Genomic DNA, 15,769 nt, shown 5'->3' on the forward strand with positions numbered 1-15,769 from the left:
TGACTGGACTTTGGAAAAGTGAATGCAAGGATTATAGACGTTCCCAAGTAACAACCAACCGGGACTCCCGGGTGTGTGTACAGAAGAGAGATTTGTAAATAGACTGGTAATTAGTGTGCCCATTCATAACCGGTTAGAATTGTTTGTGTTTAAATATGTGTGTGCATTTATTAGGCCATCCTGAAATAAATTAGAGTAATGAAACAGATGGAGTTTTATATTCATAACAATAACTAGTGGACCCGTCCTGCTCCGCAGCATTCGTTATAAATAGGGCAGATAACTCGTCTTGATATGCCTCTCATAGAAATATTGTTTGGACAGTTCTTTGCAGTGGTTTTATGAACATTTAATACCGGTTCATAATAACCATTCATTCGTAATATAGTTTATAATTCGTTATTCCATACAATTTTCACTGTCCTTTGACCATTCGGGCTTATTTGTATCTTAGCATTTTGAAAAGATCTTATCCGAGATAGTGCAACATGCAGTTGGCCGTGGCTGAATACTGGTTCGGGGAAGTAGACTCCCACTTTTTCAAGAGTTTGACCCTCTGTTTTATTTTTTTAATTTTTTTTTTTTTGCTAGGGGCTTTACGTCGCACCGACACAGATAGGTCTTATGGCGACGATGGGATAGGAAAGGCCTAGGAGTTGGAAGGAAGCGGCCGTGGCCTTAATTAAGGTACAGCCCCAGCATTTGCCTGGTGTGAAAATGGGAAACCACGGAAAACCATTTTCAGGGCTGCCGATAGTGGGATTCGAACCTACTATCTCCCGGATGCAAGCTCACAGTCACGCGCCTCTACGAACACGGCCAACTCGCCCGGTCTCCGTTTTATTACTGGTAATGGTTATACAGAAGGCTGGTCGACTTAATGCCTTCACGTCTGTACGCACGTCGATGTTTTCTATTAGCACCATGTAAGTTATTGAGACTATATATATATATATTTAGAACATGAGGAAGGTCAGATATTCAAAGAGTATATATAGCACAGAAAAATACTTCCATGATCAGAGGAAGCGTATATTATCTGGCTTGACAGGTAGTAATAAAACATGGCTGCATGCAATGACATTCCTAAGAATAAAAATCACATATACCAGAATATTAATGAAAGTGTTAGTCGCTTAGCAAGTTAAGTACAGAATGTATGGCGGGTTAGAGTAAGCCTTCGCCTGCAATTATTGGAGTAATCATTTAATGATTTTATTTTATGATTACTCAAAGTTGGCTGAGCTTAGAGACCTAGCAATGTCTGATGATTCACCGGTAGCTAATTCCGGAGAGAATCACACAAATGAAGCAAATCGACCCTATGGAACGGACGGACGGATTTACCAAAGCTGTTTTAGTAAACTCTTTTAATACAGAGATAACTAGCAAGACACCCGTGCTTCGCTACGGGTTTACCTATACTGAAATTTATAATTGAATGCTTTACATTTTATATATAATCTGACAAAATTTGCGATCACTCCCGTTTTCATCCCCTTAGCAACGGAATATCAAAAAATCCTCCCTTAGTGAGCACCTACATTGTAATATAAATGTATCCTCAAAATTTAATTTCTTTATGTCCAGTAGTTTTGGCTCGGCGATGATGAATGAGTCAGTTTTGAGATATAACTTTCTCCAGAGAAAGAATTAAATTTTTTTTCTTCCTTTCACACTCCCCACTCAAGCGAATTTCTAAAAACAAACAGTGCCCGTTTCTTTCAAAGAGCTTCCAAATACCAATTACACGACTGTAACATCTTCAGTTTTTGAGATATATGTATCCTCGTAAAAGGAATTCATCTCCGTTTTCATCCGCCCCTACCAAGTTCATTCCCCCCCCCCCCCCCCAAATGCGTGTTTATTTTTAAAGAAGATTCCAAATGCCAATTTTCACGTCTGTAAACTTTTAAGTTTTTGAAATATAGATATCCCTATTTTAAAAATTCACCCCCCTTTTCACCCTCTTAGCGACGAAATATCCAAAAATCCTCCCTTAGTGACCACCTACATGGTAATATAAATGTATCCCCAAAATTTCATTTCTTTATATCGAGTAGTTTTGGCTCGGCGGTGATGAATCAGTCGGTCAGTCAGTCAGGACATGTTATTTTATATATAGAGATGATAATAATAATAATAATAATAATAATAATAATAATAATAATAATAATAATAATAATAATAATAATCAGTGGCCTGTAACAGCAAAAGATGGTAATTAAAACCTTTTAATGCTTGCTTTCCTGGGAACTGTAGGATCTAGGAACTTCACATTTACCCTTGACTCTTAAAAACGTCGATGTATTTTCTCACTTGTTGTGAATGTTTTGTCTGCAGGTGTCTCGTAAGTTTTACAGGTTTCAAACTATCGTTGGCTAAAATATCCAAACAAAGAACTCAGTGTGGTCGTTCCTGGTTATTTACAAGAATGTTCTTAGTTTTAGATAATCCTCTTGATATCTGCGCACTTTTGTTTTTGTCAAATAATTAACTTTACCGGCGAGGGCTGAAGCAAATGTGGAAGGTGAACATTTAACTAATTTACCATCTTGTTCTTTATTAGGTATTTCGTGGGAGAACAGCCACTGAACGAAACACTTTCACGGGATCGCTTTTTTCCTACTATGAATCAGCCACTTGTCGGTGCACTTACCACGCTCAGTGTACTGTTTACTAGCACTGACAGTGAGTGAGTAGTAACCATGTCAAGTGGCTCATTGTCACTAAGCTACAATGCACCACGGCTGGTAGCTTCGCATCTGAAAGGGCAGTCGGGTAATTGCTGTGGTCAAAGACGTATGACAGCACCTAACCTCCGAACTCGTACGGGCATTTCTGGTCAGCACTTGTGATGTGTTTCTGGGAAAATTTAGACTAGTTCTGAATAGGATTGAAGAGCTTCTTGCCTGGCTTACTGTGCTGAGAGTCTGAGCATAGCAATAATATTTTTCAAAAATGAGCTGAAGTTTGTATCGACGTATGAGATGGCATCTTAGAGGCGTCCCCCTAGATTCCTCTCGGAGCACCCCGAGGAGGCGCGGCCCCGCTTTGCGGAACACTGAGTAAGAGTATCGCTACGGTTACGGTAGAAGAGGGCGAGTAACCTGGCCGGTGGTAGGATGGTGCGAGAATCCACAGCACATACCGTATAAGAGAATTGACCGATCGAGTTGTTCGCACAACTGTGTCCTACATTCAGGAGATAATGGGTTCGAACCCCATTGTCGGCAGCCCTGAAGATGGTTTTACCTGGTTTCCCATTTCCACACTAGGCTGGAACTTAATAAAGGCCACGGGCGCTTCCTTCCCACTCCTAGCCATTCCATACACCATCGTCACCATAATACCTATCTGTGACGGTGCCACAGATGGTGCGACGTAAAGCCAATTGAAAAAAAAGATAAAAGTAGCCATGTGTGAAACAATGGTTTCAAGCACCGTTGAGACTTATAAAGAGTGGACTGAGATAATTACGCCGGTGATTTTGGGTCAAGAGACGATTCATTTCGAAGAAGAACCAAGGCTTTACGATTGTACGATAAAATAGCAAATGTCACAATGAACGTATCGCTTATGGATGCTGAACTCATAAAATGATATAAAATATCTGGTCTCAATTCATATTCTATTGGAAAATTTCCATTTCGAATATGATACAGTCGTTCTACCAGAAGAAACTATCCAGGCCAACTAACTTAACTCAGAGAGAAAGGAAAGAGGGCCAAACTTGTTGAAACTCAGATGAAATGTAGCAGTGGAAGTACCAGTTAAAATTATAACCTGTTCATCCTGAACAGAAGGGCGCCATCAGGGACTTGAAGGAAGCGCGCACACACACACGCACATACTGTCGGATTGACGACAACTCTCCTGCACAATAAAAACTACAATGTTGGTTTGGATGACATCCGAATGAAAACACTGCACATTGTGGCCAGCAAAGAACGGAATGATTGACGAAGAACATTATGGCAGGAATTCCCCAGGTTTGAACATGGTAGGACTTTGGAAGAGGAGAATTTGCTCCCATTTTCTGTATTTCTAAGCTATGCTGAACCTCTAAGCAATTATTCTTAAGGGAACATGAATGAAATTAATTTAATGAGTAATTGGTGGGATCCTGCATCGCTCTAAATCTTCGGAACGTATACAAAAAATTGCCTTTTTTTTTTTTTTTTTTTTTTTAGTAGCTTTACGTCGCACCGACACAGATAGGTCTTATGGCGACGATGGGTTAGGAAATATCTAGGAGTTGGAAGGAAGCGGCCATGGCCTTAATTAAGGTACAGCCCCAGCATTTGCCGGCTGCGAAAAAAAAAATTGAGCTCATGCAATAACTGGAGTAAAGAAATGTGTGAATCGTACACAAGACAGATAGCTTAGTCATATCTGTAAAGATTTTTTTTTTCAACTTGCTTTACGTCGCACCGACAGAGATGGGTCTTATGGCGACGATGGGACAGGAAAGGCCTAGGAATGGGAAACAAGGGGTCGTGGCCTTAATTAAGGAACATTTGCCTGGTGTAAAAATGGGAAACCATGGAAAACCATCTTCAGGGCTGCTGACAGTAGGGATTGAAGCTGAGGGCTAGGTGACCCAAACCCCAAAGCCACTCGCTCGGTTACAACAATCGACAAAGAATGGTGTTAGTATCGACATCACCTGTGTTCTTTGAACGATTGGGACGTGGTCGATTGCAATGTTTCTATTTTCATACGCCTTTCTTAAATAGAGTAGCGAAGTGAAATAGCTTAGGACGTGAATTATGGATGTGCCCCACAGTATAGGAGTAGCGTGCCTGCATCTTAACCAGAGGCCCCAGGTTTGATTCCCGGGAAGATCAGAGAATTTTATCTGGATATGAGGGCTGGTTCGAGGGCCATTCAGCCTACGTGATTATAACTGAGGAGCTATCTGACAGTGAGATGGCGATTCCGGTCTACAAAGCCAAGAATAACGGCCGAGAGAATTCGTCGTGCTGACCACACGACACCTCGTAATCTGCAGGCCTTGAGGCTGAGCAGCGGTCACTTGGTAGAATATGGCCCTTAGTGGATGTTGTGGTATGGAGTTTGGCTTTATAAAAGCACTTTTTGTGAATGACTATTCGTCATTTTCTCGTGATTCAGTTTGTTGCCCGTAAACATTCAATCGACTATCAATCATGAGTAAAGATCAACAGCACAGATTCGTTTACGGAAATTACTTTCGACAAGACAAATATGGCGTGTACGCGCAGTCGTTTCCAATACGATCACAGCACGATCTAGGTTTACATGGAACTCAGTACTATACGGTCACAGAGTTTACCGTATCGTCCTTGAGACACTATCCCGACTGAGTTGCTGTTTCCTTGGCATCTTATAGTAGTAGTAGTAGTAGTAGTAGTAGTAATAGAATTACAATTTGCTTTACGCCGCACCGACACAGTTAGGTCTTATGGCGACGATAGGATATGAAAGGGCTAGGAGTGGGAAGGAAACTATCGTTGCCTTAGTTAAGGTACAGCTCCAGCATTTGCTTGGTGTGAAAATGGGAAACAACGTAAAACCATCTTCAGGGCTGTCGACAATGGCGTTCGAACCCACTATCTCCCGAATGCAAGCTCACGGCTGCGCGACCCTAACCGCACGGCCAGCTTGCTCGATCTTTCATTCTGAAAAGTGGCCTCAAATCGACATGATCCTGCATGTAAACGTACTAATAGGCTGGCCAGTCACGCCGTGACAAGAAATAGGAGTATCACTTGTGAGGGAAGAGTCTCCGTTGCTCAGGCCTCTCACCACTGGGTTCCGTGGTTCAAATCCCGGTCACTCCACGTGAGATTTGTGCTGGACAAAGGGGAGACCGGACAGGTTTTTCTCCGTGCACCGGTTTTACCTGCCATCTTTCATTCCAGTAACACTCTCGATATCGTTTAATTCCATCTGTCAGCCATGAATCATTGCTCCAGAGGAGTACAACAGGCATCGGTAGGCGGCACAATTCCTATCCTCGCCGCTAGATGGGGGCTTCATTTATTCCATTCTCGACGCGTTCGAATGACTGGAAAAAGGCTGTGGATTTTCCTGAAACTGAACGTAAACAATGATAACCTCCGTGGAGTTCCTGGTAATGGCAGTGAAATCCCTGAGTAAAAGATACAGAAAGGCGAAGAAGCACGTAGGCCATGTCCCTTCCCACTAAAGACACCCTACAATATAATATTCACTCGCCAAGTTAACAGATCTATGGACAGTGCAGCCTTCGAGAAACATTCCAACACAGCCTTCATGTACGAAACAAACGCTGTCGACAAGGAAAATGTTGACAGTGGAAAAAAGAAAAGAATATTTATGAAGGCTGTGTTCTTTCTTGAAGGATAAATGCATGCACGCTTCGGTGATCGAAACTTCGTTGTCCATGGTCTCTTGTTTGGTGCCCGAGGAATAATACCAGGTGACTCTCTTGGGCCTATTCATTTTGTTTAATGCAGCCCAACAAACGTGTGAAAACGCCGTAAGGTTGATGTTTCTATACTGACATCGTTTGTGATACCGATGCCCCGTAAGCTCAGCATGCAAGCAATTGTGACTACATACGACAGTTGGTATAGTCCGTTCGAAAAATATTACACGATATAAATAGTGACCGGGTATAGCAAAGCGCAAAATTAATGCTTACAACGAGGTTACAGTGAGGTGAAAAGCGAATGAAATAGTGAACTGACGGAGAATTGTACTGTAATCTATTCTTAATACAAGCACACACTTACCGTAGCGCATGTGGTAAGATGTTAGCCTAACAAGTATTATGGCTGATATTTTAACGTCATTAGGCATACATAAAATGAGTCTAGACGAGGACATTATTGCTGACAGTGTTGTCATTACATTTACTTAAATAAATAATATGTTTGCTGCAGTACAATCATATAGAATGTCCAGAGTTCTCTAACTCCCCAGCTACTTTCCGGCAATATTCAGGCAGGCTGTTTTACTCGGTACGCAGCAGTAATTCCATCTGTCGAAAATGAGTGGCAGCAGAAGAGACAAATCACATCACAACAATGGTCAATATAATGTTACTGCTGATCTGTTTTACGAACTTTCGATATTGTAGGTCTTCACATTTAGTTTTCTTCCGACTCTGGGATAGTAGAGCATCTAAAGTCAAGGTAGTCCTTCCTTCTTTAAAGACTCCCTCTTTGTTTTAATCTTCAAGCGGTCCTTCCTTTACGACATTTCCTCTTTTTATATAATCAACTTCATATTTTTCCTTGTCGATACGGTCCGATGACCACGCGGTTTTATACCTTATGACAATCATGATAAAGAAAACATCGCCAGTTAACACGATTGAACAATATTTCCATGTTAACAGTACTTGACGTTGATATGGACTAAGCAACAAAAGTCTAAATTCATTATTCTATTACCATAGTCGGTACGATAAAACTGTTTGGAACTTGGGTTCTCTATAACTTTTTACGGTATGTAATACTTATAGTAATAATGGTATTTTTTATTTAGGCATTTCTCCTAAACTACCATTTCATCCAGCGTGAATAAAGTTATTTATAATGTAGACTGTAGCACCTTACTTCCAAACTTTATATACCGATTTTCATTAAATTCTGTTCATCCATTTTCTCGTGGTTAGGCATTGATATAAACTTACAACAAAAATCGAAATTCACGAATATCTCTGTTATCATAGCCGATACAATAAAAATCTTGAAGACATACATGCTCGGAAATTTAATTCTATATAACTCCAGTTATGCAGTAATTATGGATAATACCATTAATAACAAATATTTGAGAACTAAATTTTACACCTTCCCCTAAACTACCATTTCACTCAGCGAGGATAAAATTATTTATAGTCTAGATTGTAGTGCATCATCCCCCGACTTTACATATCGATTTACATTAAATTTTTTTTCAGTCATTTTCTCGTGATTCTTGTACATACAGACAGACAGGCAGACAGACAAACAGACAGACAGATATGATGGAACATTAAAATGTGCATTTCCTTGGTTCTATAGACACGACCGATAAATAAATACCATTATTTTCAAGTTCTGAGCAATGTACAGACGGGACTCTTATTTTATACTCGTATATAGGCTATAGATAGACTTAGGGCCGAATTCATAGACAACACTTATACATAAGTGCCGCTTATAAGTCAGGTTTCATTTCATATTACCTACTTAAGTGTCCCACTTATTGCTATAAGTGGACCTCCCACATACACGTAAGTGACTCACTTATGTTGCAGCAAGATGGAGGATAATTATTTTGCTGAGTATGTTGCATTTCATTCACAGAATGCTTTCCGTACACACAGTAGAGGTGGAAAATCCTGCGAAATGCAATGTGACCAACAATTTAAAGAAGGTTTCGTTTGAGTAAAGTGAGAGTTATGAATGTTCTTGTTCCTTTGATTGAGAGAGTGAACATAACCTCTGGAGGACTCACTACCTCACCATTAATGAAGATATTGTTTTGATATTTTATGCCACCTCTCAATTTCAGGTTATTATTATTATTATTATTATTATTATTATTATTATTATTATTATTATTATTATCACGATCATCATTACCGGTATTTCGGTTAATTAATTGGAAACGTGTTACAGTTGATAAGTTATCAAGACTGTAGGCCTATGGAATAGTAAAGAAGTTGTAAGAAAAATGAATGTGTTGCACTACCACCATTTATTTTAAGGTTGATTTGTGCTAATTATATCAGGTATCAGGTTATCAACCAATCATTTGCCGGATTATATCAGAAGTTTCTGAAATTATGGCATCGCACACATCAAAACATACTACGGTATTTACGTTTCATTGGAGAAGTAATCAGGCCTATTACAACATAACGGTTTCCTACGGATATATTTGTCAAATCATTAAAAGCGTTGTAAGACTAGATATTCTACATTTGTATAGGTTCGAGTCCCTGGATAACTATAAACATATTATATTAAGAAGAAAATTAGACTAGGCATTTTCGTAGTTTGCATTGTCCACAACAAGTTTTTCCGACGTCATTCATATTCTGATGGCAAACTGCGTCGGTCTGCTTGTTCTATATTATGTGCATGTTTTTGCAGGTGCCGTCTCAGCTCGCTGTTTTTTTATCCATTCTGACAACCAAATACAATATAGACGATCTTTTAACCTCAAAAATGTCGCGCGCGGTCGTGCGATGTCCTTCGATAAGCAAAACGCAATAGATCATCCCACTATTCGGTAGCCATAACTACACGATTCAGGAAGCATGGGCATAATATACAGCATTGCCACATCTCCAGTGATACTTACTGTATCAATGAGTGTGTTCTTCACGTGCGGTCTATTGCCCCCATTATTGCCGAGCTAAGCCCAGCCAGTGAGCGAGAGATCCTGGGGTGGACCGTTCGTTCCTGGCTTTCCATTTTTAGAGGCATCTAAGGGAAAAGGACCAAGCAATAAAAAACATTTTAAAAACAACATTCTTACATTTATTAACATAAGGATCAAAAACACAAAAATATCCTTGCTGGGATTTAATTAAAATGAGCTTGTGATAGTACATATATCACAGCCTCGCACTATATGTAGAAGCGAGAGATATTATTGTCAGTATTCGATTTATTATTATATTTATTATTATTATTACTATTATTATTATTGTCAGTATTTCAATTGTATATTTTGTCATTAATATTTGTAAGGTGGAAGGTATTCATATGTAGTATGAGTAATTTGTTTCATACAGCTGGGAAAACATTGCTATATTGGACTCTGGTAATTTGAATGACTCATGCGGGCATCCCAGTGTCTTATGAGATGTACTTGTTGTCGGTAAGTTCGATGAATCATGTGAATAGCCCAGAATCACATGAGCTTGTTGATGTTGTACTAGGAAAGTTCTATGACTCATGTGAAACACCCCAGAGAGTTGGTTTATGTCTTGGGACCAAGAAGTAGTTCAGGGCATGGTCCTGACAAGAGGATCATTCATGATTGGCTGGCAAAGATCAATCTCGGCGAATCATGTGAGAGATGAGGTCTTTATATACTTCGACATCACAGCGGAACAGAACGACAACCAGACGTGCTAACACACGGGAGTGAAACTGGATATTCGGTATTCGAGTGATACTGCTACAATGGACTGGACTTCAAACGTTCGTAGAACGTAGTCTTGTTATGTTCGTGGAAAGTGGCTGATCGACAAATTGTGGAGTGCTTACGCATTAGGTATTGTAGCACTTGTGGCGGCCTGGCATTATATGTTGGTGAAAGCTATCTCAGACTTTCCATAATTTATGCTCAGGATCGACAAGCGTGTGTTGCTCAAATGTATATAACTTTACAACAAGTGTTAAAGTCTGTGAACACAGTATTACGAGGTATAGTATCTGTGTGATGTTATAACTGCCGATTATGTGAATCGACAAGTCGTGTTGATACAGAGACAGTGAAGGGTTCTTATATACATGCCTGTACATTGTTCAACGAACTAACTACAAATGGTGGCTTAGTTCTCGCTTTCGTTTTCCCACTGCTTTCATTGTTGTTGTTGTAGTTGTAAATATGGAGTCTTCCGGCAATCTTTTGTTTGTGTATTATAAGTGTATTTTGGTGTGTTGATGAGGTGCTCATGCACGGATTTTATTGAGAATATAGTTAAATATTTTACAATCAGTGGAGTTATTGATGAACCTAGGTGTAGTTCCTACCTATTTAGTCGTTTTCAGAAGGTTAGGTAAGGCCTGAAGCAGATGTACCAGTACGCAGCATTATGTACACGCCCTGGGATATAAAGAATTATCATGGTCTATCTAAATTCGAGGGATCCATTCTGGTGAACTCTGACGCCCATACTACGGACATTTCGGTTTATTAAGTTTTTGAGTAATATTAATTTATTATAAGCATATTATGTATTTATATATTTTATTTATATTTTTATTCATGACATTATTTATCAGTAGTCACAAAAATGTTACAAGCTCTCATAATGTCACGTCTTCCTGTAGCAATTAACAACTAAAATATAATCCTCGTCCTCCAGCTTTACCGTTCTGGAATGAAAATTAACAAAAGATTTGGCCTTCGCTGCCTTCAAAAATTAAAATATTGAAATGAAAGTATCCAGAGACTTCATTGAAAATTTACACAAATTTAGTAGGCAGCTATCTCGCTTATTATTCCACAATAAAATTAACTTAAGATTCCATTACTTTATGGCGATCTCAACACGTGGTCAATGTTGAATTCTGATGAATTTCAATAACTAAATTATGTGACGTCCATTAATAACACTAGTAGAATTGCTGATGGAAAATCAAAATTAATTCCAAAATTACAATTGATTAATTATTATCATCATTATTATTATTATTATTATCATCATCATCATCATCATCTACAACCTTATCTGTGTAGCATTTAATTTTATCATCACACGATCGTGTTTATAAATTAGTGTATCTCACTAAATAATTCTCATGGTAATTATGACACACATTTTTCTAATTAATTATTATTATCATCATTACTCGTTATCACCTAAATTCAAGCTGATTATGCGGTTTGTGAACATTACATTTATATTTGCACGGTATCCAAAGTTTCAGATCAGTTTGAAAATATTTTGAAAATTTAATATAAATGCATTGAAAATTTTCTCATATCCACGTGTGAGTTAGTTAAGGATGAATTTATAAATCGCTTGCCTTTGCTGGAAATGAACTCGACGATCTTTCGTCTAAATCTTTGGCAAGTGCAAATTAAATTCTAGCCTGGTCTTACTCGACACTATTCACAACAAATTGTTTCTGAAGATATGCTAAACAAGTCATCATGGTGGCAAATAACGTTGAACACAATCCGTGCCGTTGCGATAAATGCATGACCAGATTAAATTACATTAAACAATCGAAAACATGGAAAATATTCATAATTACAACATACACACACACACACACACCACATTTATACAAGGTAACACGTACTTTCTATATACACAAAATTTACAACGAATCCTGCCATTATAAATGTATTCATTATTTTTAGCATGGTCGCGTCAATAATATCCGGAGGATGAATTCGTGTCTGGAAATATTCTCACTCTAATAGTGGCTCGTGATCGAAATTCGTGGTATCGTTTGAAATGAAATACTCATTAAACAGCAACGGAGATTCATCTAAATTTCTGAAATTAATTTGAAGATTCTAATAGAATTCCATAATCATCACCATCACATGGGTTACAAGTCGCAAATGTAGCGTTCTTGAGCCTTAACCACATTATCATTACTCCCTCTTCATGAACTGTATCAACGTGTGCTCCACTTATAATAAATCACATTGTGCTCTCAAAGACACAGCAACAAATATTCACTAATACATTCTCCAATTAATAAATTATTCAATTAATATCCCGGAGGACCGCCATATTCCAGGCGCATCATGAACTGAGCACATTAAATCTCACATATAAGGAATCTAAAATAAATTATAGCTCACGACCGTTTAATTCCATTCTTAACCCGATCTTTACTTACATTTATTATTATTTTAAGTGATTATTAGATCTATCAGTCCTCCTGAAATGTCGTGAAATTAGATGACTCAATCCTAAAGAATGCAAGTGAACTTGAAAATGACATTAAATTCGACCCTGTCTCACAAATTTTACACGTAACTTCACTCCAGCTTATTTCCAATATCACAGGTAAACAAATAAGGTTTATAGCGTGGTCAGTGATTTTTAAATCTGTCTAAATCCTACGTATGAGAATTCATTCAAAGACAGACTACACAGCAAAAATAATAGATTTCAAATTTCAGTCACACACACGTAACTCGACTACCATGACACCTCAAGAAATGAAAAAGGAAGTAACTCAATCTACAACAAGAACTAATAGAGCTACGATTTAGAGAAGAAAGATCCTGTAGTTTTACAAAGATGAGAAAGAAAATAAACAGTTAAAATGGTACTCAAGTTTAGCTGAGGGAGATCGGATTGGATAGGTGAAAGTGAGGGACCTGGTACAGTAGAATACTTCCATCCGCCAGTTTAGGGTCAGCTGAAAGTAAGAAGGGCTCTGACTAGAAATCCTTCAAACTTCACAGCGATTTTAACTTACTTCATATTTCAAATAGCTTTCTTCTTGTCACAGACTTCACACTGCTGCTACTCATATCCAAGATTAGTTCAAAATTCTTAACCGTCTTGCTTTTCAAATGTTATTACATTTTATGTACTACCTTGCTTTTACAAGTAGGATATTACTATTTAAAAAATTTTCCTTTTATTATATCTCATTTATTTCATCTTAATTTAATCTCATCAGACTTCATTCTTGTACTATCATTAATTTAATTTGTATTTAATCTAATTAGTATAAAGTAATACACTTTAATATATGTATATTTCGGTGCCCGGTTAGATGGAAGAGAAGGCCTGAAGGCCAGATAAAATAAAACATTACTAAACTACTAAACTATGTTAAACATTACAATTAAACTCGTTAAGTATTCCAATCCAGTTTCTAAATTGTAGCTTTTTCTATAAAGTTTATTTATTTATTTATTTATTTATTTATTTATTTATTTATTTATTTATTTATTTATTTTTTCCTCGACAGAGCCCTATACTCTAGGGCAGACATGTATCTTACCCTCCCTAAGTTGTAGTAGTGCTGACTTTGTGTCACCAGTCTTTATAGTTAGCTATCCTTCTGTTGCAACATACAATTTGAATGAATTGAATAACTGAAAAAATGCATGAATCAGTACGTGAATTGGTGAATGTATGAAAAAACTCTCGTCCTACCCAGTCATGGAGAGTCAACTACTGTGGAGAGAGCACTTATTAATGAGTGAATGAAATGACCTCAATGCATGCTCTCAGCCGAACCCGACCGTAAAGGAGAGACCCTTTCTTGACTGGCTGAATGAATGGACTGAGGAGGAACCTCGTACAGTAAGGGAGAAAATGTCATAATCACCTAGGGCCCCGTGGTCGCCAAGTCATGTTCTCCCAACAATGAGAGTCTCTAGAGGTTATCTGTTACGACAAGCAGGGTGTATTGTGCTCCTCGATTAATTTGCCTGAGATTCCAGTCAAATGTTGAGAAGCTACATGGTACTGATGACCACGAAGACTGTGCAGAGAACACTCTACAGTGTATTAATGAGCAATCCATTCACTAAGAGCTCCATATATTTAGCTCCCGCACCGAACTAAAATAGCTTCATTGAGGCAGACGCCGTGACAGCCGATAAATCGATACAGGACGCCGATAGTTGCTAAGGAGATGGGCGCCAACAAGTTCTGTACCATGCTGGGTGGCCACACCGCTCCATGGTCAACAGTGCTTAAAGAACCTCTCTGTCTGCTCCAGAGAGAATAAAATATTCGTATACACAAAATTGAGTTGTCCTTTTCTATAACGCATGCAAACAGATGTTGGGAAATCAGTGAAAATATATTCCACACAGATTGCGATTCCTGTAGAACTGCAGCTGAAAGCGAAATATATAAATATACTCGAGACTGCTTGTACCATCCAGTTCCTTGTCTGAATAATCACCGTAATAACCTGCCGAGGCCATCGATTTTAACCGTGTTTTTTAATATCCCCACCGCGGAGTGAAGCATTATCTGATCCTGTAATGATTAAGAGAGGAGTTCCTCAATGCAATATTATTGGACCTTAGTTTTTTATATGTATACATGATTTGAGTAAATAACTGCAATCACAGATAGTACTTTTTCGAGTTGGTGTTATACCGGTACTGTAGAGAGTAGGCCTAGGTAAGTAGTTACAGGATTGTGAGCGACTGCAAAATGACCTCGACAATGTCGTAGGATCGACGGCAAGCAATGGTGTGAGTAAACGGGATGAAACGTCAGGTAGTAAGTTTCACTAAGAGGAAAAGTCCTGTCAGTTTTCATCACTGCGTTTATGGGGTAATAGCACCTCATGGGGAACACTGTACGTGCCTAAGTGTTAATATAAGGAATGTTCTTCATTGGGGTAATCGCATAAACAGGATTACAAATAAAGATTACAGATCTTTAAATGTGCCTATGAGGGTATGTAGGAGTATTTATACTTTTTTTACAGTTTGTTTTACATCACACCGACACAGATAGGTCTTATGGTGACCATGGGATAGGAAAGGCGTACGAGTGCGAACGAAGCGGCCGTAGCTTTAATTGAGGTACAGCCCCAGCATTTGCCTGGTGTGAAAATGGAAGACCAGGGAAAACCATCTTCAGGTCTGCCGACAGTGGGGTTCGAACCCACTATCTCCCGGGTGCAAGCTCACAGCTGCGCGCCCCTAACCACATGGCCAACTCGTCCGGTGTATTTAGACTTTTTCGAGTTGGTGTTATACTGTACAGAGTATGCCTAGTAAGTAAGTTACAGGATTGTGTAAGGATGAAAAGGATTTTTTTTTGTACTTGTTTAATATCGCACTAACAGATCGAAGGTTTTCGGTAACGGAGAGATGGGAAATGGGCTATGATCACGGTACATCCCCAGCATTTGCTGGTGTGAAATTGGGAAACCGCGGAAAGCCATCTTCAGGGCTGTCGACGACGGGATTTGAAAAAATAGATTTTCTTCTGCTAGAACTAATTTTTCCGAAGATATTTGGAAGTTTGTGAAAAACGTAACAAACGCAAAGAGCAATGTTCTTGCTCCTCTCACAGTAAACGGGCATGAAGCATAAAAAATAGACATTTATATTGTGT

The 15,769-nt window shown here is 38.6% G+C and overlaps 1 protein-coding gene across 2 annotated transcripts in view; it reads right to left on the reverse strand.

Annotated features, from left to right (window-relative positions):
* Nucleotides 1-15,769, reverse strand: part of Gdap2 (ganglioside induced differentiation associated protein 2) — a 1,140,014-nt gene that overhangs the window by 1,045,933 nt on the left and 78,312 nt on the right. The window lies entirely within an intron of this gene.

Source organism: Anabrus simplex, chromosome 1 (genome assembly GCF_040414725.1).
Source record: "Anabrus simplex isolate iqAnaSimp1 chromosome 1, ASM4041472v1, whole genome shotgun sequence".
Taxonomy (NCBI): Eukaryota; Metazoa; Arthropoda; class Insecta; order Orthoptera; family Tettigoniidae; genus Anabrus; species Anabrus simplex.